At 45.8% G+C, this 24,749-nt stretch overlaps 1 protein-coding gene and 1 long non-coding RNA gene across 4 annotated transcripts in view; one reads left to right on the top strand and one right to left on the bottom strand.

Moving 5' to 3' along the window:
- The window catches only part of FBXL7 (F-box and leucine rich repeat protein 7), a 352,858-nt gene that overhangs the window by 124,384 nt on the left and 203,725 nt on the right, over nt 1-24,749 (bottom strand). The window lies entirely within an intron of this gene.
- Nucleotides 13,745-24,660, top strand: LOC112652788 (uncharacterized). The gene is made up of 3 exons (XR_003131720.3): nt 13,745-13,871; nt 18,370-18,594; nt 19,490-24,660. It is a non-coding gene; the product is annotated as an uncharacterized LOC112652788 (long non-coding RNA).

The raw sequence follows: 24,749 nt of genomic DNA on the forward strand, positions 1-24,749 counted from the left end.
GTATCAAGCTTTTAAATTTTGATTCAGCTTCCCTTTCAGTTTTCAAAACTGTGCCATGTGTATTGTAATTTTGTACGTCTGACAATCTCATAACAAGATTTGAACACAGCAGCTGTTTACCATATCATGCTAATTGAGTGCGATTCCCATCATTGTCAATTTGACTCTTTTACTTCCCAATCACTTAACCACAAATAAGAGAGAGACAGAGAGACACAGGCAGACTCTAGGGAATGTGGTATCTGTATATTACTAATTGATGAGTCTCAACTAAAAACACCTTTTGGAGTAAAGATTAGAAGCTACAGTATTTGACATACTAAAGGTTGATGCCCAGGTGCGTTTGATTTCAAGCTTGTAGGGGAGCCACGCGGTACAGTGAGATCACGCTAGGCCTAGAGGTACAGGTGGAGCTTTGCCCCTGGTTCCACTAACCACTAACCACTAAAACTGAATCTTTTACATCTCAGTTTCTTTATACGCAAAATGGAAACGAAGACATCCTTCCTCCCAGGGTTGTTAACAGGATGAATGGAATAATATATGCAAAATATATTTTAATGTGAATTAACTTCAACTTAATTTTATATTCAGAAATGCATTATATTTGCATATCGAGCTTCCCGAAAACAAAGCGTAAGAATACACAGGGTGATTAGGAAGTAGAAATGAAGATACCAGCATAATGAGAGCGCCACAGGTACACAAGGGTGAAGCACCGAAACTTCAAGGTCGTGGTTTAATAGTTTATTAAAGTTCTATAATTCTTATCTTCATAAACATCAGCACTACATATTATTATGTATAAACAATCAACGTAAGCCTTTATTTAAAATACAACTGACGAATACACTTCTGAACCTCGAAGAGAGGTTCTTTTCTTTCTCTCGTGTTGATGCTGGTGCCATGAAATTATAAGAAACATATGAGAGAAATTATAGTAAAAAATGTGAGAATTTTTTTCCTGCCTCACCATCACATATGTTGAGCCCCAGACACAATTATCCTTTTAGAATGTATTACAGATGCAGCGCTCGGCAAATGGGTGCAAGATGTTTGTTCAGATAGAAACTTGCAGGCCAATGCGAGGGGAAGCTGGCAAAAGCTTTTAGCAGGCAATGTTTCTTGTAGGTTGCCAACCCAGATCATTTTTTTTCCCTGAGAGTTTTGGCAGCTGTCTTCCATCTCTTCAGATTGCACTTATAATTGGTTGTTTCCATGGCAACACAGAATTTAAACCATAGTCTTCTTTATTAACTAGCTATAAAATGAAGGTGTGCTCTAAGCAAAATGGGCTTTGGGGGGTAACAGCAATTGGGATAAAATCTACCACACTTTTCTGTATGACGTTAATTCTGCAGCCAAGAGTAGTGCGCTCACGATGTGCTGACCCGCGTTGGTGGGCGTCTACCCCGGCTTCTTCCTGTAATGCTGCACTTAACGAAGGGCTCTGGATTCAGATTTATAGAGTTGTTTACTTATCACCCCGTCCTATTATTATTATGATTATTATTACTAATAATTACTACTAATAATAATACAAGAAGAAAACTTTGGCTCATGTTCTAAATGAAGGAAACTCACAATATACCGCAGGTGTCTATTTTTAATCCTGAGAAATAATAGAAACTGAAATCTGCCTCACGCTGTATTAGTTAAACACCCAGTAATTTCTGGTGTATCTGCCCGTCCAGAACCTCTGGTGTCTCCCAGTAAACATCCAACACAAATGGAATACAGGACACCAGGATGTTCTGATGGTACAACTGCAATGAGGTTGCTTTGACAAGCTTTATCGACATATGAAAAGACTGCGATTGTTGTTTTTATTTATCCAAAAGTGTGGGCAGTAGACAGGTCTGACCCAGACTGCCGTGCCTCACTGAAGTTGTGAGTTAGCTGAGACAAATGTGGAATCGCTGTTTTGTGTGTGAAATTTGTAGTGTTTCCTATCAAATAATGTGAATCACAGACAGACATCCCGCACCTGAAATCCATCCTAATCTCCATCCCATCCCATCCCTAAAGAATGGAGACTTCCAAGATGAGGAGCTAATGAATAATGAGTATCACAGATAAGGTCAAGGATCAAAAGTATACTTTGTGTTGGGAGGATGCAAAGAGTGGGGAAAATTAGTGGGAAGGCACATTCCCCACATGGTGTGTGAGGACGGTATCTGAGGCTGGGGGTGGGAGAAGATGGAGAAGAATGGAGGAAGGGCAGCTAGTACCTTCAAGAAACATGATTGTTGTCAACAGTGCATGGCGGGCGCCTGAGTGGCACAGTTGGTTGAGTGTCCAACTCTTGGTTTCAGCTCAGGTCATGATCTCAGGGTCCTGGGATGGGACCGCCACAGTCGGGCCCACACAGTCTGCTTGGGATTCCCTCTACCTCTGTCCCCAATAAATAAATAAATGTTTTAAAAATACACAACATAAAAAATGTATGTAACAAATGACACAAGCAAATCACAAGCAAAAAAAAAAAGAAAAGCAATTTAGAACATTTTTGTGCAATTTGACTAATAATCACTATATTTTTACCTATTTTGCTTGCCCAAAGGTTGACGTGTGCACCCTTTATATTGTTCAATGCACAAATATTCCACTTTCCTTTAGTTATTTGATATTTATGCAGTGGTCAGTGAGAATATCTTCTTTGTAGGTATAATTATTTGAAAATCATATCAAACCATGTTTCCATATTTTCTGCCTGGCAACCTATCAGGGGCTGTGCCTGTCCAACCGCCTCTGTTCACATTACATTTTCTCACTAGGTTCCCTTCACAGATCTAACTTCTTTTCACCTACTTCAGAATTTCCAGAAAACACAGTGAAACTGGCCCAGAGCCCCTGGTATCCCTAAGGTCAAGAGAAGCAACAGAACGCTAGCGTGCAGGGTGCGTCAGGACCACGGACAACTGCAGACACACACACACCCCCCCACCTCCACATTCAACAGTCAGGATCTGAAAGGGCCAGGAAAGATTACTTGGTAATCAGTCAGGGCTTGTTGTTAAATTTTTATTATTTTTTAGGCTGTCAAAGTCCTCCCTACCACCAGGTTAACATCATTTCACTCAAGTGTCAACCCCATAGAAAAACAGTGACCTGGTTAAACTTATTAGGCTTCACCAGAAATCTAGATCCCATGTTCTGGTGGGGACACGACAAAGTCAGAGATGGAATTCACAGAGGTGAAAAAAGATTCTGACGCCCAGGGTCAGACAGCTAGGTGAACTGGGAATTAGGAAGAGAGGGGTCGGGTGGGGGGGCAGTAAAATCTTAAATAGAAACCATACCTGGGTCTACATATGCAGTAGGTTCACTAACCTCCCCCCAGAAATGTCCATGTCCTCATCCCCGGAACCTGTGATTAGGCCACTTTATATGGTAAGTGGAATGTGCGGGTTAAATTAAGGATATTAAGATGATGGCACTACCCTGGGCTACCTGGCTGGGCCCACTGTAACCACAAGGGTCCTCATAGGAGGGGGGCAGGAAGGTCAGAATTGGTAGGAGCTATGATGACAGAGAGAGGAAGGGAACATAAGTCAAGGATACAGGTGGTCTCTAGAAGCTGAAAAAAAATCAAGGAGATGTTCTCTCCTTGGAGCTTCAGGAGGATACAGCCCTGCCAACACCTTGACTTAGACTTCTGACTTCCAGATCTCTAAGACTTGTATTTCTTAAAACCATTAAATTTGTGGTAATTTGCTACAGCAGCAAGAAGTTGAAACCAAAAGCCAAGAAACAAAACTAATACAACACACACAAGAAAAATCCATATGCAAAGAGAAGGAAAGGAAATCAAACAGCGTGGGAATACTTTCGAGTGGAAGGACTTCTGTATTGTTGCCTTCTTCTGCCCATTTCCTCAAATTGACTGTGATATCCAATAAGCACGTCCTTCCTTCACTCATCCATTTTTTTCCCAAGTAGACTAGACGACATCGAACCATATAAGCCACCCATGTCATTTATACCGTCCCCTTCTGCTGTGTAATAAACAATGGCAATCAGGATGGAATTCAGTAGGTTGTACTTTAGGCCACTGATAATTTCTTTCACTTTTTTTTTTAAGATTTTATTTTATTCATGAGAGACACAGAGAGAGAGAGAGAGGCAGAGACACAGGCAGAGGGAGAAGCAGGCTCCATGCAGGGAGCCTGACGCGGGACTCGATCTCAGGTCTCCAGGATCACACCCTGGGCTGAAGGTGGTGCTAAACCGCTGAGCCACCCAGGGATCCCCAATTTCTTTCAACATTAAAAATTCTCCTGAGTCTTGAACAAAATGTGCTCAAAGCAAAATATTTAAAGTGAAGCCCAATTCTGTAAGGTCGGATGTAACTGGTGAGTGTGATGCAAATAGAAGAACACTTTTTAAAGAACTGATCTGGCTGTTTCTCTCTGTTTTAATGTCAAGTATTTTTAGAAAGCATTTAGACCTCAAAAAGAAGGGTCACACTATTTTCATAGCTCTTGGTCACTACAGAGGCCTTCAAAGCATTGAAGAGGCACTAAGAGAATATATGTCAAGCTAGAGAAAGAATCAATATGGAAGCAAGAAGGGGAATAATGAAGGGTATCTGGGGGCCGGAAGAGAGTGGTGAATACAGGATTGGCGGGAACTGGCTCTTTCCTCCACTAATTCCAATCATTTATTGAGTCTGGCTAACCACGGAGCTATAGTCTTATGCCAACATGTTTTTAAATTCATGCAATCACACCACGAAGAGGGTATTATTATTCTCATTTTAATAAACTTAGAGATCTAAGTAACTGGCCCGAGTTGACATGGCTTGAGTGGCTGAGCCAGGGGGTCTAATTTAACAATATCTGACTCCAAAGCCATGCTTTTTCAATCATGCCTTTTGGTGATGAGTGTCCATGAAGCCTTTTAGTTTAACTCCTTGTCTTCCATGCCCCGGAAAGATAGTTCGGGTTGTTTCCTTGCCAAGGGAGCAGGATTTTCCCTGAAGGTGGGCCATGGTTCAGCAGCCTTATAAAAGCACCAGCCCCCTTTCTCACGGACGCACCGAGCATTCCACGGCTCAGCCTCCAGAAATATGAGCAACACTCTGACCTGTAAACCTGCACACATAACATCTCCCTTGGGTTTAACTACCCCGTGCCAATAAATGGAGAAGAGGAAGTGGAAACTGCTAGGAAAATAGGGAGTATGGAGAATGTGCACTGCTACTGCTCCTATGATTCTGATGCATAATTTACCAACTTATGAGACTTTTAGTTCATTTATGGATAGTTTCTTTTTTTAAGATTAGTTCATCCATTGACTTCCCTCTATTAGTCTAGATAACTGTGGGTCTGGAATGAGGGAGGGGCTGCAAATATTTTTGAAAAATAATAAGCCTAGACCCCTCCTTCGTGTTGACCTACATTGCTGGGGCACCCAGCCTCTTCAGGCACAGCTGGCCTGGAATCCAGACCTCCCAACTCCCAGTCCGAGCTTCCCCGACCTGCAGCATTCTGATATCTGCTCTTCTCTCAGACGGCTTTAGAAACCCTAATGTCCTGCTGGTCCTGCTCAGATTTCTGATACACATCCCCAGTGTAACCCCAACTCCGTAAGTCCACACCCAATGAGGCAACATCACAGTAAAGAGGTGCTGTACGCTATTTTTCTAATGAAAAAGAAAAATGAAAACTACAGTCAAACTACAAATATTCAGAACTGTGTTCCTCCACAGCATTCAGTCATTTCACTCCCGTTTCAGGGAGAGCAAGGCTAGATTTAGCAGAGCGTGGACAGTAAAAATGCAAATAAGAGATACTCTTGAGGGAAAAGTTCCCCGTGATGAAAAGGTGGAAGCCGGTGTCACACGGCAGAGCAGACCAGCGCGGCGCCAGGGAGCCGAAGGCCACCGAGGACCAGCTCCGGGCCCTCGGGCTGGTGGCTCAGTTCTCGCTGTCATAACTACAGATCATACAGAAGGACGCCACTTCTGACCGTGCCACAGGCACCTGGGATAAAAAAACTGGACCGGAGGTGCAGGCACTTCTCTGTACACCTTACCTGCTGAGCTGCAGGGAAACAAAGCCAAGCATTGAGGAGACCCGGAGTCTCGTCTTGGTGCAAGTGCCCTCACCTGGCAACTCTGGGCAAGTTTCCTAATCTAGTGCCACACGTGGTGCACACGAACCACCACGCAGAGGCCTGCGGTGTGGTGGCAAAGGCAGGAAGCGTGGGGCTAGGCCCACGGAGATTGCAATCACAGATTCACTCACGTGTGTGTGACTGTGGGGAAGTCAGTTCATCTCCGTAAGCCTCAGTTTCCCAATCTGTATAATGGGTAGGATGAGAGTAATGCCTCCACCAAGGCAACGATTGTGAAGGTAAAATGAAATAGTTCACGTACAACTTGCAGATAAGCCACAAACGTTTTCAGCTTCAGATAGCAAAAACACAAGAGTGGCTTAAACTAGCAAGCGTTTCTTTTCCTCCCGTATCAACAACTCTGAAGGCAGGAGGCTGCTGGCAGGCCTATCACCTTGGTGCTGGCATCTCGGCAGCTTTCCTGGCCTCTGCCTCTTGGTCACCAGTCAGCTGTCAGAATTCCATACGTCATCGCCGTATTCGGATGGGTAAAATGGGGGAGAAGGGAGGAATCAGATGTTTGTTCCTTTTATGAGGAACGCAAAGTTTTCCTAGAAATACGTCCTGCATCCTTTCATGTTATCTTATTGGCCAGAACTGATTCACCTGGGCTACCCCTGCTGCAAGGGAGATCGGGGTGTCAGGGACCGTGGTGAACCATCCTCAGGCTGCGCACGTGTGGCCCTGAACAAAATCAGGGCCAACAGACACTAGGAGATGGCCGACAGGCTACAGGCTACCACCTGGCACCTGGCAGCTGATCGTAAATATTACCTTTTCACCAATAAACTGAATCAACCCGTTCAGGTCTAATAGTCTGTGATTCCATACGGCTTGTTAAATTACAATCAGAAATCAATACTATAGTTAAAATTCTCTAAACTGGCCTATGTAAAGATAAACATGACAGTGAAAAATCTCACTCATGGAAGATTTCTAAGTCTTCTGAGATTATTTCAGATTTATAAACAAGTTGCAAGATTAGCACACGGTGTTTGATACACCCTTCGCTCTGCTTCCCCAGACTTTAACATAGGACCTTAGCCAGATGACCCAACCCTGGAAACCAGCACTAACACAGTGCTACCAGCCACGGCTCCTTAGCCTCCTCCAACCTGGGTTTGAAATATTTTTAAAGCTAGACATTTTTACTATTTTGATGTAGTGACAACAGAGCTATTTGTTTCGAGGTCTTCTGAATGAGCCGTATCGAATTTTAAAATCACACTGTTACGTGGCACCCGGAGGATTAAATGTTTGATTTGCTATTGTTAATTTGCTTAATTTTCTTTTACATCAAGAATAAGAATACATTTCAGAATCAAAAGCATAGACGACCCAGCTCCAGATGACTATGGCAGGGATTAACGGGGGGTTTTGCCTCTTGCTCCGGCTAATGCTAAACTTCTGCCCTGGAGCATCTTCCTGCCCATGACATGTACATTCATCATACCGTAGTGGGTCGATGTTGAAGGTCCAGATGGATGCATTCGAGATGCATGCTCAAATAGTGAGAATTAGCTCCGTAGACCAGCATCGTTCATTACAGAACTCCAATACAGAGTGCCTGGTGGTCCCTGGAGCGGCAGGACCTCGCCTGCCCCCGTGAGGTGGCCGCTGTCGGCAGAGCTGTGAGCCAGAGGCCATGTGGCAAGGCAGCAGGAGGTGCAGCCAGAGCTCCCGTGCAGCCTCCCGGCCTCTGCCTTGCTGCCCGCCTGTTCACGGAACAAGAATGATTTATGACCTTGGCAAACAGATGCGGGTAGTACGCCAATATTTTGGATCAATACCTGGGTGCCTTTCCTTAAACGATGTGTCCTTTTGACTCTTGCACTGTTCCCCGTTTTGATAAATTGAGACTTGCCTGCCCTGAAACAGGAGTCGAACGAAACAAATGGCCCAGATTTCTGGGCTTTGGTGTATATTCACATTTCTTTGTTCAGTGCACACCATCTCCTCCAGTTGACGTTCCGTAGACTGCCCCAGTGACGGTGCCCGGGGCCGGGGGTATGAGTCAGGGCAGAAGGGAGTCAGTCTCTGGACCCAGGGCTAGCAGAGGAACGCGACATGCTGTGAGTGACCCTGCTGCCTGTGGTTACCGCTGACCACAAGAGCTCAGCAGAGGACCCTCGTTCAAAATTCTAAATGTAGGTGGTCTCCTCTGGGTACCGTGGGTGTGCTGCGGTGGATTTCTGTTCGGAGGGTAGGAATGAGCACATATGTGACAATTTACTCTTTAAGCAAATGTTATGTACTTGCTCTTAGAGTTCTCACCATCCTCACAGTAGGAGGCGTCAAAACACCTGAGACAAGGACAACATAGCTTCAAGGTACTCATGTCCTCCTCTACCGGTGGGAGAACAGAACGACAGGCTTCTGACTCGGACACGGGTAACACGGTGACTTGTTAACCAAAGCAGTGGGGCATTTTGAATCTTTCAAATGGGATTATTAGGAAGTTGAAGGAAATTGAAGAGGTAGAAAGGAGACAATTGTTCTCAAGGCAAACAGGACAACAAGTAGAAAAGCAGATGAATGTGCCAGCATTTCGTGCCATGTGTACCTTTCATAGACTACTATTCCTATTAATTCCTAATAAAAAATATAATATTAAATTCCTGATAATAATAATAATAGGAATAATTCCTTTCATAGATTAAAAACAATCATGTTGTGAGTCCCCAGTTAATTCAAATACAATCTGTGTCGATGCTTCTCTTTGTGACATCTACTCTTGTCATGAAATATTTATCTTTGTGCTGCATAATATTGGAGCCTGATCATTACACATGACCAGTGGAATAATGTTGAAAATGATGGTTGAAAGTAACAGTGAACGAATTAGCGAACACACGCAGGAAGGAATGAGCATACAGATTCTCTAGGAAATGATATACGTAATTTTTCTATTAACACATGTATATTAGATATTTATATTTCACACTTTTTACATGTGAACCTTCTCCAAAGTTTTCCCCCTGGTCTTTATATGCAGGCTTGCTGGTGTTACGGCCTCAGGGTCTGCTTATCCTGAGAGCGTCTCCGTGCTTTCAGAACCGAGTCACAGGGAAGTATGTGCTAGACACCATGCAGCGCCAGGTTACGGGGACATTGTGTAGAGCTGTGGCCTTTCACACGCTGGGAGGGCTGCGCTTCCTGGATGGGGATCCAAACCTCAATGGGCAAGTCTGTGTCCAATCTTAGTTGGGATCCACTCTGTGGATCTTATCCTTTGAGTAAAACAGCATTAAATTGCTTCAAAGTAGAAGATGCTCTTTTAAAGGACAATTACAGATTTTAAAATCAGAGTTGTCTACCACTGGAGTGAAGGGAGAAGTGCGGCTGTCCAGGGGAATACTGACCTCTTCTCACACTGTCCTCTGTCGTGGCAGAAGGGAGGGGGGGCTTACAGGGTACGGAGCTTATTGGTGTCTAGCACTTCAATTCTCTTCCCTTCCATTTCTTGCATTTGATGAAGGTAGAGGAAATTTTAAAAATCAAATTTGAGGCAAATACCTTGATAGTAAAGTCATTAATCCCCTTTTCTCTTTGGGAAGAGCAAATACATTCGTAAAGAAGGCTCCATCTGAGATACTGAGAGGCAAGTTTGAAATAGGAACAATTAAAAAAAACTAAATGAATCCAACAGGAAGAACTTTGAGTCAAAATTCTATCACGTGGGCAGCCCAGGTGGCTCAGTGGTTTAGTGCCGCCTTTTGGGCTGGGGCCTGATCCTGGAGTCTTGGGATTGAGTCCCACGTCGGGCTCCCTGCATGGAGCCTGCTTCTCCCTCTGCCTGTGTCTCTGCCTCTCTCTGTGTCTCTCATGAATAAATAAATAAGGATCTTTAAAAAAAAGTCTATCACGTGTATGTGATACTGAAAACAGAAACTCAAACGTAGCCTTTGAAATATCAGGCTGCTGTCTCCTCCTTTCCGTTGCCCCTCGGCCCGGTGGCCCTGAAGCTAGCCTAACGGGTGGCAGCAGGCCAGGTCTGGAGAGCCAATCAGGCCGTGAGCATTTACTGAGCGCCTACCCTAAGTACGACTCCTGCTCCAGGGTATCAAAAGGCGGACACTTCCCAGTTCTCAAGTGTCTGGGTGAGCAGGGGGGAGGCCGACAGGCCCAGAGACTTACTGTAACTCAGTGAGGCAGACGCGTCCGTACCTGAACCCCTGCTGGGAACACGGAGCAGAGGGCACACTCTGCCTCAGAGATGGGCGAGAGGTGGGAGGCAGGAGGCCCTCCAGGCCCGGGGGCCGGGAGGGCCAGCGTCAGAGGGTCAGCAGGCGCGGGAACGAGGTAAGAGGCAACATGGCACTTGCAGAGAACTGGCGATTTGATGGCGCTGGAATACGCCTGTAGACAAACCAGGAGGGGTGGGTTCGGGTCCCCGCCTGGGAGCTCTGAAGACCATGGTAAGGAACCTGGACAGACTCCTAACCAGGATGTGAGCTGTTCTAGAAGTGGTCCCGGGAGAGCGCCTGGACCGGGAAGAGGAGGGAGGGAGGGAGTGCAAGAGACACATCTAAGAAGTAATGGGTCAGATGGTTGATAATTATGGGATTAGTTTGAGATTCCTGCAGGTGACCCAGGCGGACACGCCCAGCAGCCAGGAGGCTTTACACGTGTAAGAGTCAGGGAAGGGTCTGCAATTTGCACACAGTTGGGGTCACATTTGGTCAGAGGAGGTGCAGAACCCCTGGTCTCAGAGCTTGGATCTCCTTTTCGTCATTCCTCACACCCCAAAGAAGCAAACACATGCCTCCTTAGCCTACGTCATCATTTCCTCTCTACAAAGGAGGATCTGATGTCACAACACAACGGTCAGGCCTGACCAGTTGTGACACGTGTCTGGGTCCCTGGTGACTACATTAATCATAATGCAGACGGGGTTGTTTGACTCGGATTCTTTCTTTGATGCGTTAGACAGACGGGCGGGGTTACAGCCGGGGTACTGGGGAAGAATTTGTGGTGCTTGCCATGGGAGTGTCACACCTGTGACCAGCACCCACGATGCACAGCTCAGTGGCAAGATCACGGAAGCTGGGAACCGCTGCTCCGGTCCTAGCTCTCAGGTCCCATTTGGCCCACCACCTGTTCTACAGGCCTCCTCGGTGCTCAGAAGGCCTTTTACAGATGGACATTTGCAAAAAAACCATTTGGTGACAGGGAACTATTATCTTCCTGCAAAAAGACTTTCATCCTTCTCATTCGGACTTCTGTGCTATAATGCATTACACTCAGTATTATATTTTGAAATCTGCCATTAAAGCTTTTGTAGAAATTTGTCTTTGCATAATATTTTCAATTTGTCCCCTGGCCTCCAAAGCTTAAAATAGTCACGACCTGGACCCTTAGACAAAGAGGCTGCCAAGTACTACTAGATCACGGGGAGACAGCCAAGCCCAGGGGGCACTCACGCTGTGCCCAGCCCCTGCTACGGCTGACGCTCTCCGTCTCACACTCGGAGCTCACAGACCCTGTGGGGTGAATGCTGTCGTCGTCTCCCCATCATGGGTGAGGACCCTGAAGCCGGCCCAGCCCACACATAGGCAATGACGAGGCTGGGACTTGCAATCGGTTGGCCCGCTCTGAGGGTCCACACGCGTCCCTCACTCTGCCCTCCGCGAGCCCGAGGCCCCTGCTCCCATCGCTCCTCCCCACGGGCATGTACTGTGACCTGACATTCCTGCCGGCTCTGTCCTGGTCCTTCCACACTTCTGCACGTTCCTGGGCTGGTACCGTGCTTGTCTGTTGGCCACAAGTGGCCTCTCAATCTCAGGTATGAGGAACGATGAGAGAACACGTTTCTACACTTATATTTCCAGCTGCTCTAGTTGGGATGCCTGAGAATAATGACAGCGTCTCGTGGTCTAAGAGAAAGAACAGTCCCAGTCCAGGTCACAGCTTCGCACTTCACATGTGCGGAGCGTGAACAGGCTGTCACCTCCTGCGTCCATCAAGCACTTTCCAGCAGTATACTGATACTCAGCCTTTGGTCTAAAAGTGTCGTTAATGAGGATTAAACCAAACTTTATGTGTATTATTTTCAAAGTGACTCACATACCTTCCCCAGAAAGAAACCTATGGAAGCCAGGATGCAATAATGCGCTCAGGTACAGAACCTATGTGATAAAAGGACACGATGACCATCGTTTTTGTTTTATTTTTAGGATTTCATTGATTTATCTTAGAGAGAGAGAGCGTGTGAGCGTGCACATGTGCATATACACCCACGCAATGTGGGAGCACAGGGGGTACAGGAGAGGGAAGAGGAGGGACAAGCAGACTCATGGGGCTTGATCTCATGACTCTGAGATCATGATCCAAGCCACAGTCAAGAGGCTCAACTGACTGAGCCACCAGGGGCCCTGCCATGGTTTTCTTTTGACCGACGGAATTCCTATGGGACTGGACACCAATGGCATTGGATCTAGGCCCATAAAGAGACTTCAGTGACCTACAATGCCCTGGAACACCGTAGACGCTAATATACTTTGACGCAAAAAAGGGGTCCAAAGTGATGGCCTGTTCGTTCTTATATTCCAGAAAATTCAATAACTCAATTGATGTAAATTGTTAGTCATACCTAATGTAACGCATGCCTGTGACCCTGACCACCGCATATGCGTCAGTTCGTTGCTAATGAGGTCGTTGATGACCGTTCTGGGGGTGAGCTACGCGGACGAGGTGCCGGCGGCGCCACGTGGTCTGCGGACGGCGAGCACGACGGCTCCCGCTCTCGCCCAGGGCGGTCGTGTGCTTGCGGCAGCAGCTACCGGCTTCCCGTTTTAAGTCCACGACGGACTAGGAGGAGGAGGGGCTGCAGCCCGCGGCTCGGTGAGGACAATGAAGTGCACCTGGCGGCGGGATTCGGGGCGGACAGAAAAAGGAGGAGCTTCCATTCAAACGGGAGCGCTGAGAAGTCAGGGTGGTTCTGGAGCAGTTAAGGCGGCAAAGAGCTTCAAATGTCTGGAAGGCCGCGCAGGACGTCACTGTACAGTCACGAGGCAGCGGCGAGGTTCGCAGCCGGCGCGAGGCGTGGAGCCTCCAGCCCTGTCGGGTGCCGGTGCCCGCGAAGACGCTGCGTCGGGCGCGTCGGCTACGCTCAGTCAGGACGTGACGTCAGGAGGCGTCCTCCCGGCGTCCTGGAAACTCCCAGCCGGACCGCGCTTCGCTCCCGGGGCAGGGCGCCCGCCGCCGCACGCGACTGCCTCAGTGAGCCTGCAGAGCGACTGTAGGCGGGAGGGATTCCTTTCCAAGATTCACTCATTCACTCATCCATTCATTCATGATAGAGAGAGAGAGGGGGGGGCAGGGACACAGGCGGAGGGACAAGCAGGCTCCATTGCGGGGCTTAGCGCCTGCCTTTGGCCCAGGGCGCGATCCTGGAGTTCACCCGGCACGCGGGGAGCGGGGCCCGCCCGTCGGGGGCGAGGGACGTCAGCGGGGACCGGGCCCGCCCGTCGGGGGCGAGGGACGTCGGCGGGGACCGGGGCCCGCCCGTCGGGGGCGAGTGACGTCAGCGGGGAGCGGGGCCCGCCCGTCGGGGGCGAGGGACGTCAGCGGGGACCGGGGCCCGCCCGTCGGGGGCGAGTGACGTCGGGGTCACCCGGCACGCGGGGAGCGCCCCGCAGCGCCGCTCCCGTGCGCTGCGCCCTTCCGGGCCTCGACGCGTCCGTCTCTGCGGCACAAACGGGCGGGGCCGCTGGCCTCGGGGCGACCGTCGGCTGGGTCGGGACCTCACGGTAAGAAAACGCCGAGCGTGACGGGGCGCCGGACGGGAGGGGCGCGGGGCGGTTCTGCACGTGGGCAAATCGAGCACCAGTAAACAGCAAACCCATTATCAAGAAGTAAGAAAGAAAGAAAAAGACGACGCCGAGCTCCTCGGGCTCCTCCCGATCCCCCAGAAGCGGCCCGTCGCCCGCCCTAGCCCGGCCGCGGCCGCCCCCGTGGAGGTCGCCGCGGGAAACGCCTGCCCTTGGCCAGCGACCCTGCCGCGCGCGGGTCCCACTCGGGCCGCGCACACTCGGCGCCAGGCCCGCCCGCCCCGGCCCGCGCGGAGCAGTCGCAGGAGCCGCCCGTAGGCGCCGCTGGCTGGTTTCTGGCGCCCCCGACCGGGCACCGGGCACCGGGCACCGGCTGGGTCCCCACGACGGCCCTGGCACGTCACTCGGGCAGAAGAGGGGCGGGCGGAGGCGCCCCCTGCCCACCCTCGCACAGCAGCGCATCATAAACCCTAAACGCGCGATGGGACGTCGGGGCGAATGATTCACACCTCGGGAACACGCACTCGCGCCTCCAGGAAGGAAGGAGCAAACTACTCCCATTTCACAGACCGCAACGTCAAAGCGTGATCATCTGCCGAAAAAGCACGACGAGAAATACTTCTTGAAATTTCGAGGTTCGCCGACATCATACACGAAGTCTTTTCAAAGGTGGTCACTGGAGATCTGAGAGACATCATGTCTAAGCCACACGAAGAGTTATCTCATTACCATGGTCTCCTTTCAAGTCCGTGGTTCAGTTTCAATTAAAAAAAAAAAAAAGTCAGAGATGTTATAATGAAATTATTTTATGAGACTGGATTCCATGTTAATTATAGATTCCACACTATTGGTCCTTTACATTGTCCTTTTTAACAGGCCTTAAAAATGTGGCCTGCCCTGAACAGAATTACACTAACACAGTATCCTACTAAGGGCTTCAGCATTCTGACACAACCTCAGTTTCCCAAGTAGGAAACGCTTAAGAAAATAACTATTCGTATGTAAAAGGTACCTTCACCTTGTGAACACCTTCTGAGTTGATCGGTTCACAACATCTACCTCCAGCTTACGCGTGGCCAGAAGGATCACAATAAATTCAACAATAATAATCTGTCGGCAAACACATACGTTAGCACAGTTCAAGTGCGTGTTGTGTCCAATCTGATGATGGCTGTGTATTTTAAAAATTTAATAAGATCGGGACACCTGGGCGGCTCAGTAGTTGAGCATCTGCCTTCGGCTCAGGGCGTGACCCCGGGGCCCAGGGATCGAGTCCCACATCGGGCTGCTTCTCCCTCTGCTTGTGTCTCGCCTCTCTCCCTGCGTCTCTCATGAATAAATAAAATCTTTAAAAAAATTTAATAAGATCGTTATAGCTATTTGTCATGTGATTTCTCAATCAATTACAACTCACTGGTAAATCCGTCCTATGGCTTTCTTTCAAAATTCATCAGAATTACTTTTATTAATTTTCCTTACATAAAAGCAACTCAAAATAATTAGGCTATAAAGATAAATAAAAACAATACCCACAATCACACCCAAAGACACAGACAATCCCTGTAAACATCTTGCTACGGGTACATTTATTAAGTCTACATTTTTAACCCAAAATGAGATCGTGCTACCTTGTGACTGGCTTTTTAAAATGTAACATGTTGGGACTGGCTTTCTTTATCATTAGATATATTTTGATAATGCTGCAATTATTGCAAAAGTAGTTCATCGCCTCGAAGCACCACAATGTGTGTAGCCAGCCCTTTGGTTGGGGATATCGAGCACTAGGTAAACAGGCCCATGGAGCAGGGATTTTTAACCTCAATCCTATTACCACTTCAGGCTGGATAAGTCTTAGTTTGGGGAGTCAGTCCTGTGGCTTGTAGGACGCGGAGAAGAATGGCTGGCCCCTCCACGCTGCGCGCAGTGGCACCCCTCCCTCGCCCTGCGACAACTGGAAAGTTCTCCAGACACCGCCCAATTGCTCCCGGAGGGGCGAGACCACCCCAACTGGAGCCACTCCCACGGGCAAATGCACATGCAGTGGATTATTTCTACTGACTAATCCCCTGAAGTAGAACCGCTGACCCAAGTGGCACGACCTGTGGCGGGTTTGATTGCGTGTGGCCAGATGGTTTCTCCTGAAGACAGATCACGTCAGCATCCCCGCCACAGCACACGGTGACATGTTCTGCTTCTCTTTCCCACCACGATAAACTCTTTCCTTTTTAAAACATCTATGCCAATTCGAGAGTATTTCTTTGCTGTTTAAAGTGTGTGTTTTAAGACTACTGGGAAGATGAAACACTTCAAAGGATGTTTTTGCATCATCTGTATTGGCTCTTGGTGAGCAGTCTTTTTTTTTTTTTTTTTTTTTTTTGGTCTTTTCCTTTCTTTCCTTGGTTTTCTAAGAGTCCTTTATATATTAAGAAATTGCCACTGACTATCCTATGCTGCAAATACTTTACCTTTATTTTAATGTATTTTCATGCAAAATCTTCATAATCTTGTGTCTCTTTGCAGGTACTTTTATAAATTCTGATCTTGGCATTATGTTAAAAAGTACTTTCCCTCCCCCAAATTGCATAAATACTAAAATATATTTTTTATAGCACTTTCATTCTTTTTTTCTGATTTCTTAAATATTTTTTGCATAGATTCTATTTTGGAGTGATGTGTATGGTGATTTTCAAAATGTTTTGATGTTAAAGAAAAGGGGCCTGGATATACCAGATGAACAGGACCCCCAGACCAGCTCATCACTGTATTTCACTCTGCTTAGCTTCACTGCTGGAGTTTCTCCCTCTTGCTTGCTAGTTTTCCCATCATGACCATAATTTGATCACAAAACAGGTGTCAGCAGAACAAAACAGAATGTAACTGGAGAAAAAAGAAGGAAACAGAAACCAAACTTAGGGACACCAGGGTGGCTCAGTGTGGCTCAGTGGTTGAGCCTCTGCCTTGGGCCCAGGGCGTGACCCCGAGTCCTGGGATCGAGTCCTGCATCGGGCTCCACCGGGGTCAGCGTCGGGGCTCAGGGGGCTGCCTGGACGCTCGGCAAGAATCTGAAGCATATTCTTTGGAAGACGTCAAGGCAGTGAGGCCCAGACCCCGGGCTGTGCTCCCGGAGTCCACATCCCGCGGAGGCCTCGGGGCCCGGGGCAGGTGTTCTGGGGTGTTCTGGGACTCCCCAGCCCTCTGAGAGCTTTTCTTAACAAGACACTTACCTTTGAGAAAAAGAACAGCCTTGTAGGGAAGGATGCTGCTGCCGGGTAAGGGTCAGAGCCTGAAAGGACTAGGCGGCCCTACTGCTGTGCCCTCGGCCTGCATCCCGGCGCTGCCCCCAGCTCCCCACAAGCACGGCCTCCTCGGGACGCGAGCGCAGAGGACACACCTACAGACCTCTGTACTTACTGCTCCCCTCAAACTACTGACCCCAATTCGCCACAGGCAATAACAAACTAGGCGGGCAACTGTTTTTCTTTGAATTTGGTCACTTAAAAGAAGGTATTTTTCACTTTTTAATTATTTGCCCACCAGGGTTATTCCTGGTATTGGACAATGGTGAAGAATATGCTGAGTTCATTAAAACATTCGAGAAGGAGGCAAGAACAGACTGGAAGGTAATCTCTCACTGACTTTAGTTATACATTTTACGAGGAGCTCTTGGCATCATTAAAAAGGACCCACCAGCGGCGCCTGGGTGGTTCAGTCGGTTCGGCATCTGCCCTAGGCTCAGGTCAGGATCCGGGATCCTGGGGCTCCTCACTCAGCAGGGAGTCTGCGTCTTCATTGCCCTCTGCCCCCTTCCCCCACCTGTGCTCACTCTCTTGCTCTCTATCATCAATCAATCAATCAATCAATCAAATCTTTTTAAAAAAATGACCCATTTCACACTCACAGACAACCTTGTATTGTTGTGGGGACTTGATGTTTGAAGCCTTTCTTAGCCCTAGTTAAGAGCAGCACAGCTAGTAAAACTAGAGTCACACAGCGTCACAATACCTGCGTCCAATGTCGATATCCTAAAAAATGCTCCATCTCTCTCAACGCTGAGTGACTTTAAGACTTTCCTTGTGACTTGCTTTGTACATTCCTGGCACAGCCACAGCAAGATAAAGCTATTAGGACTGAACACTGAAACTCAAATCTTTTTCTTGAAAAAAAAGGTGACTTTCTGGAGAATAATTTGGTTCAATGTATATGGTAATTAACTATCAGGATTTTCATCATTTTTCACCGTTTGCTATTGATATTTTTTGCTATCTGGAAACATTATTACTGATTAGACCAAATAGATAACAATAAATTATGAAAATGAAAAGAAGAGCGTAATTTGCTTTAAGCTAACACTGAATTGTGTACAAGCAGGAGGAAGACTGAAAATGTAGTTATGCTATCATAAAACTAAAATATTTTCATTTTACATTAAGGCAGAAAGACTGGATAGGCTTCTTCCTTTTTTTGCTTTCTCCCCCAGATCCTGACCTGAGCCTAAAGCAGATGCTTAACCGACTGAGCCACCCAGGCGCCGTTGGCGGGTCCTTTTTAATGATGCCAAGAGCTCCTCATACTATGGAAAAGCAGAGCACAGATGATTCAGCAGGTCCAGTAAGTTCCTCTTTGGTCCAGGCATTAGAACACGACAGATTTCCTCTGGGCTAGGCTTTCTCGTCTGTTCCAGCAGTGATCCTCACAACAACCTGTAAGTGCCTCCTCACACTTTAGAGCACTCTGACTGGCTGACAACAAGTCTGGTTAGTTCTTGGCTGAGGTTGTGTATTGGCCAGTGACTGTTGTTGGCCATTCCCAGAAGTAATGAAAGTATTCACCTCGGCGCAGAAAGGGAGGTAGAGGGCCAAGGATATTTCTCTTGAATACACCTGAGAATTGTCTTTGGTTAAACTTTAAACCATTTGACCAGACAAAGTGTGGCTATTTGCTGAGAGCTTAATGTCTGCTGGTGTGGAGAAACTGGCTTCCCATGAACCAGGTGGGGCAGGGTAATTTTTATCTGTGCATCAGAGAGAGATCCTCTCACACACATACATGTCCACACACACCTGGAGAGCTAGCCAGCCCTTGGAAATCCGGTCTTTTATGGCTGTTCATTCATGCCTTCAATGCCGGCTTTTTTTTTTTTTTTTTTTCAATTAGAGATAGTCTTGCATGGGATCTATTGATAGTCTCCAATCACATCTTTTTATGGTATTTTTAATTATTTTTATAATGTCATAATCACAATTTTTATAATATTGCGGGCAAAGTTTGAAGAAGCCAAAGATTTAATGTTTTCCAGAATCACAAACAGAACCTGTTAAGAATCTAAACAACAAAGAAAAAAGCTAACACGGATTTTAGTTAATACCGTGTGCTTGTGTGCATTAGGTATTTCGTGGTTACTGAAGGATGGTGGTGATATGGAAACAACTGGAGTTTGTTGGATTGTGTTTTTAGAGTAGGACAATTTTCTCATTGATATTAAAAGCTACATTAATTATAGAAATACAAAGGGTGCTGGTTGCCCAGTGACTGACTTATGAGATCTTTTTTTTTTCCATATCCCATATGTATCTGTAACTTGTTGGAATCTGTCACAGCATCACCTACGCTGAACACGGTAGACCTACTAAAGGCCCAGCTCCCTGTAGCCACAACCACTGTGGTCTCCCTGCATTAGAACTCTAACATACCAACTTTTTGGAGTCTTTCAACACCAGTTCAGAGGTACTGTTAATATGCGGGCCTTCCCACGACTAGATGGATCCATATTTCTGCTCTTATGAAGATCTACATTCAGCACTTCCCTAGCTATACCTACCACAGACAATGTACTCAGCAGCTCCAAACAGGCCACCATGGCCATTAAGAACATGACCCAGGCCCCACAATTAATGCTGGACATGGTCAGAGAAGTCACCAATCCAGTGATTCTCAAAATGTGGTCCTTGGACCAGTAGCATCAGTATCACCCGGGACCTCGTTAGAAAGGCAATTTATTCAACTCTCACCCCAGGCCATGCCAAAGCTGGGGTTGAGGACAGTGATTTGCAATTTAAAAAACCTTCTAGTTGATTCTGTTGTACACTCAAGTGCAAGAACCACTGAACTAATACAAACCACCTATTTTACAGATAAGAATGAAACTTATGAAAATTAAAGGAGTTATCCATGACCTCACTCCTAGTTGGTGCTAGGACCCGCATCTGGTGTCCAGTCCAGGGCTTTTCATGTTTCAGAACAGCATTATTATGCATCATGCCACTTTGCTGACCCTGTTCTAAACTAATAAATCCAAGTTAGTAAACACAAAACTTTTGAAGGTAAAGTATCAAGAATTGAAGGCTCTAAAGGCATGCCATTGCTTCATCCCACTATTTTCACTCCCCTGCAGACAGCTAAATCTTCTAGGAAACAATAAATATATCCACTAGGAGAACCAGATCAAAGCTCTTGACTACATCTGAGTAACAGTGTTCAGTAAGGCAAGTAATGAATTTGTACTAATTAAAGTTCTGAAAGAGAAAAAGCAATACACTGTAGATATGGGAATTCGATTAATAAAACAAAGGGTCTCCCCTGTCCACATCTCCTTATCTGCAGATTTAAAAATCACATAGAATTTTAACAATAACGAGGGCTTTTACGCCTTGCTTTATGTGTGCGTCTTGGACCCATGTACAGCTTTTGATATATGCTCCTCGGCTAGGAAGAAAGAAAGCCAGTCGTGATCATCGCTCCGCTAAGTCACAAATACTGACGTTAAAAATGTGGATCATTTACAGTTGAGGTCAAATATATTCCCCTAGATCATCCTTGAGTTTGTTCAGATAGCTGATTATTCACTTGCCAAAATAAGCTCTCAAATAAACAAATGGTCTGCTGAAAGAACAAAGTAGGAGTTATTCAAGTGCTTAGTGAATTCATCAGTCACAAACACTAGAGGGGGAAAAAAGAAAGACTGTGTCCTAGAGAGTGTGTCTAGCCATGTCCAGCCCATGCCTGCCCTACACTCTACTGTCTGTGCAAGCAGAACTGCAGCCCTCGGAGTCTGGCTGCTGCTGAACAGTCCAATTCAAGGACTACTTGAATTGCAGTGACAGAAATGTTCAAAGTCTTATCATAACAGAAACCACTCTGCCCTAAAGTCAACATTTTGCTGAAGAAAAAGATTGATTAAACCAAGAACAATTCCCTAGACACATCACTCTGAAACAAGAATGAATGATGGTAGTGAAAGCAAAGTCATCCCTGGAGTCGTTTACGGTTCCCTAAGAACCTTCTAGAAGGATCATTTATAGTTGATGAATTTAAGACATAACTGTAAAGGAAAGATTGGGAGACTGAGGTTGGGGGTGAATTTATATGAATTTCTATAAATATATGTACATTTACTAAAACGAGGCAATAAAAGTAAACAACGCACTGTGAGTTTTGATACGTAATAAGTTGGCAGTCCTAACGTAACCCTGTTGAATTCCATTTATCGTTCCTGGATGACATAGTCTTTAGGATCTTCCCCTGCAGATTCAATGAGATGTTTGCAAATTCTTTTGTTGCATATTGAAATGCATATTTTTCCAGGCATTTTTCTTTTTTTTAAATCTAAACTAATGTTTTTGAAATTCTAAACTCTCACCTTCTGTTACTTGCCTTGGCTGGAAAAATCCAATGGCTTGGGATTAAAATAAAGTAAAAAAAAAACAACAAAATGCTTTGGGAAACTCAGCTCTGTTAACTCTTTGTCAAACCACCTTTCTTTCACCTGACATTTTCTGCCCGCTAATGTTTCATGGCAAACAGAGGCCACCAACCCTCTCTTCCACCTTGCCTTCTTCTATTGTAACACATGTCGCTGGAGAACACAACTGAGGCACAAGTCTCTTTTCACTTTTTCCCCAAGATTTTACTTTTAAAACATCTAGCCCTTTCCCCATGATTTGTTTTTTTTATACTCCATTTTCTATTCTTAACCCCTGGGCGCATTCTCCATGTGGATTGATGTACGTAATGTGTGCACTAGAAATACAGTTCTGAAGATGGGTTAGAAATCAACACAAGGTATTAAAATTTTTGCAAGAGGAACTTACTCTTTGACCACAAACCTTATAATCACTTTAGTGAGCTAAAACGATTTATCTACTTGTCCATTCTGTGATATTCCCAGAATGACTCTGGGGATTTGTAGTTGTGCTGGATTTTTACTAATTTTGTGGATTATCCATTTTTAAACCAGTACCAGTTTTCCAACTGCTAAGCAGCATACTCCTGGTTGCCCTCCTGCTGCTGAGTAATCACTATGTGTCTAGGGAACATTCTTAATTAAATATTAGTCTGACAAAAAAAAATATGACTTCATATATAAACCCCCTTTAAAAATAATGAGAGCAAAAAATAAAAATAAATGAAAATGAAAATAACGAGAGCAAATACTTCAGACACCAAACATAAATGCATTTTTAAGATAAGCCATTGTTGCAGACCATGCCCACCGCATTCCACTCTTTAATGCATATTATTAAAAACTGACACAGAAGTCTGTCTCATTCACCTCTACTTATTGGAATACTCACTCTTGAACATGGGAGGAAGAGAATGTGATTCTGTTCCATTTACAACAAATCCTCTGGACTAATACCTTCAAACCTTATAGGTGAGTCAAACTCACCTACAGGATATAAAACAGTCCTAAGTAGATTCCAAAACAAATAGAGTCATAGGTTCTCTGAACCAGCCATACCTAGAGATGAAGCCTTTGCACAACATGAAGTCTAGCCTGAACTTCTAATCAGAACCTCAAAGTTCACCTGGGAACACTTCCTTCAAATCCTGTCACACTATGCACATCATTCAGTATCCTAATGACCCCTTTTCACAACCCAAATTCTAGTTACCACCTGGCAGCTGACTGAATAAAGGTGAGAAAAAAGTTTTACTATTGGGCTAGAGATATATGGGGGGAAAAGGCCAGTTTTCAATAACAATGATGATGGTACTGGTTGTATAGAGAAGTCTATCTTTACTGAACAGACATCATGCACATATTTTCCTAAAAGCACACAATCCTCAGAAATTACAGTACCCCAAAATGAAAACACACAAAGAGAAAAATATGCTTGAAGATAGTGCTGGAATTACATCTTTCTGAAGAAAAACTAATTCATCTTTCTCTTTCATTGTAATAGGTATAAGTTGACACATTTTGGAACAGGAATGACTGTGCTCAATAATCTGTATTATATCTTAAAGACTTGAGCATGGTTTCCTTCCAGATGTGAAAGGCATACTGAGGGTAATTCACACTTGGGCAAATGCTCTTTTTGTGCCACATTCCACACACATGAGCTGCTCACTGCTGACTGCTTTGTCAGCTTTACCTCTGGTTTTATGTCCCCTTACATGCTTCGTTACAGGACTGTGGTTAAAAGGATGGCAATGGTGGTATATAGACATTGGAATAAGGCAGCTGCTCATGACATCAGGCCAAAAGCAATCCCCCAAGCCCCCAAACAGAAACTTTTCTACTGATACTGCTCAAAACACAGGTTTGGTTACCCAAGGGCAAAAAAGAAAAACCAAAGAAACAAACAAAAAGCAAGAAATGTCTCATAAATTCAGAATTGAGCTTGTAAGTCAAATGTTCAATCAGAGATTTGCCAGGAACTGCAGGTGGGGCTGCTAGAAATATTCAGTCATGCAGCAGTGACCAAGCACTCCCGCCATGCATCCCCTGCCACACTAAGGTCAGGTGGTGGAGCACTCTGCCCCTGTGGTGCCTCTGGGGCCCTGCCCAAGCCTGTAGATGTGGACGGCCTACACAGGGGATGTCCCACTGTGGTGGCCAGGAAAGACTGTTTCTGGGCCCCAGAGGACTGAAACCACTGGAGACAGTTTTTGGCAGGCTACCAACCCCAGGTCACTGCACAGACAACAACACAAACCTCTGGTCTGCCTGTGACAAAGGTCTAGTTACTCTCCTTGGAGTTTCAGCCTGAGGGGCATACTTCAGGATCAGCATATATCTAAGAGGCTTCAGAAGGTTCTAGAATGGAAGCCTCCATTCTAAGGGAACGGAGGTGTGAGACACCATTTTTTGTGTTCTTTGGTCTTGTTACAGTTTTCTGGTACCTCCCAGAAAAAAGCTCATACATATGTCTGGAGCCCCAATTTTTGTAACTGTTCTGAAAAAGATACCTCCCATATCACCTGGTCTGGAGGCCGGCAGAGTTTACAAATGCAGTCCCAAAAGTCTATATATGTTTGCATATCTTCAACGCTGCCGCCTAAAGGTCTAGCTTCCAATCCACCTGCAACTAGGTACTGACACAAATCCCTCCCTCTGGAGCACTCACAGAGCTCGGCATTCCCTCAGCAATGGGGTCCTATCAAAAATAAACCAATCACAAGGTTCAAGAGACAACTGAGAGATAAGACACAGTTAAACAATAAGGCTTATCTCCTGCACAAGGCTGCTCCTTCAAGACTGGGAGTAGCTATTTCACCCAAAACACAGAGGCTCAGCAAAATAAGGAGATGGAGGAATATGTTTCAGATGAAAGAACAAGATCAAACCTCAGAAAAAAAAGCATTAATGAAACAGATAAATAATTTACCTGATACAGAGTTCAAAATAATAGTCATGAAGATACTCATTGATCTTGGGAGAAGAATGTGTGAGCACAGAACTTCAAAGAGAGTGAAGACAGCACCAAATAGAAATCACAGAGCTGAAAAATACTATAAGTGACCTGAAAAATACATGAGAGGGGTTCAACAGCAAACTCAATGAAGCAGAAGAAAAAGTGGAGCTCACCCAAATAAAGTGGAAAAAAAGAAAATAAGTTAAAAAAGTGAAACAGT

This window comes from Canis lupus, chromosome 4 (genome assembly GCF_003254725.2).
Source record: "Canis lupus dingo isolate Sandy chromosome 4, ASM325472v2, whole genome shotgun sequence".
Taxonomy (NCBI): domain Eukaryota; kingdom Metazoa; phylum Chordata; class Mammalia; order Carnivora; family Canidae; genus Canis; species Canis lupus.